The sequence below is a fragment of the Octodon degus genome, unplaced genomic scaffold, assembly GCF_000260255.1.
Source record: "Octodon degus isolate 3935 unplaced genomic scaffold, OctDeg1.0 scaffold00026, whole genome shotgun sequence".
NCBI classification, from domain to species: domain Eukaryota; kingdom Metazoa; phylum Chordata; class Mammalia; order Rodentia; family Octodontidae; genus Octodon; species Octodon degus.
In genome coordinates, this window is record NW_004524602.1 from 5,026,188 (window position 1) to 5,027,451 (window position 1,264).

The 1,264-nt window shown below is 47.0% G+C and overlaps 1 protein-coding gene across 1 annotated transcript in view; it reads left to right on the forward strand.

Moving 5' to 3' along the window:
- Positions 1 to 1,264, forward strand: part of Parp6 (poly(ADP-ribose) polymerase family member 6) — a 42,641-nt gene that overhangs the window by 28,472 nt on the left and 12,905 nt on the right. The gene's annotated exons all lie outside the window — the stretch shown is intronic.

Consider the following 1,264-nt stretch of genomic DNA (forward strand, 5'->3'; position numbering starts at 1 on the left):
GCAGGGCCCGGGGAAATGGCTCAGTGGAATAAGCACTTACCTGGCAAGCGCAAGGACCTGAGTTCAATCCCTGGTCCCGCCAAAAAAAAAAAAAGCCGAAGCAGGAGGCTTGATGTAGGTTTCAGTCCAACCTGGGCTGCAAAGTGAATTCAAGGCCAGCCTGAAATGCATAGTGAAACCCTGGGTCAAAACCATAAACCAAGATGTAGGTACATCCGAAACTATAATGAGTCCAGTTAAATGATGGTATATCCTTACATGAAAACACTCCACAATTACCATTAGTGGATAGAAAGTTTAACGCATAGTTAATAGAAAGGAAATACAGGGCCTGGCATGGTAGCACATGCCTGTAATCTCAGCACTTGGAAGGTAGGAAGATTGCTTTGAGTTCAAATCCAGTCTGGGTAACATAGTTCAAGGACAGCCTGAATTACACAGTGGGATCCTGTTTCAAAAACCAAATACAGAGCCTGACTTGGTGGTACAGGCTCGAGGGCCTAAAGTAGAATTACTGAACAGCAAGCGTTACCTGTGCTTAGCATGCATAAATCCTGGCTTCAGCCTCCAGGAAGGAAGGAAGGGGAGGGATGCGGGTGAGAAGAGAAATTTCTGGAAGGTGATGTATATTTTCTTGCATGCCTTGGCTGTATCTTGACTTTATAATGAGCTTGTGTTTTCTAAACAAAACGCCATGAAAGTATTTGCTTTGAGAAGAAACACCAAGGAGAAATTCAAGTTCCAAGGGACTTGTAAAATTCTGTCGCTGTCCTTCGCTTTCCTCTCAGGTGGTGGACCTGCTGGTGGCCATGTGTAGGGCAGCGCTGGAGTCCCCGAGAAAGAGCATCATCTTTGAGCCTTATCCCTCTGTGGTGGACCCCACTGATCCTAAGACTCTGGCCTTTAACCCTAAGGTACAGTTGCTTGGGAACAAGTTGGGGCTGAGCTGGTGAGAGATAGTGGGATACTGCCAGCTGTCACTTGTTTACATAAGAGCTTAGCATGAGGTGGGAGAGGTGGAGCACTTCCCTGTTTCCTGGGAAACTCCTGACCCCAGCGTTTAGCCATTTCAGTGAACAGATAGCTGAGTTATATACATCATGACAGGAAGAGCATAGATTTTGGTGCAGACCACCATGGATTTCAGATGCGGGTTTTCTGCTACCTACTTGAAAGTTGGGGGGCCGGGAAGATGGCTCAGTGGAATAAGCGCTTCCCTGGCAAGCACAAGGGCCTGAATTCAATCCCCGGTTCCACACAAAAA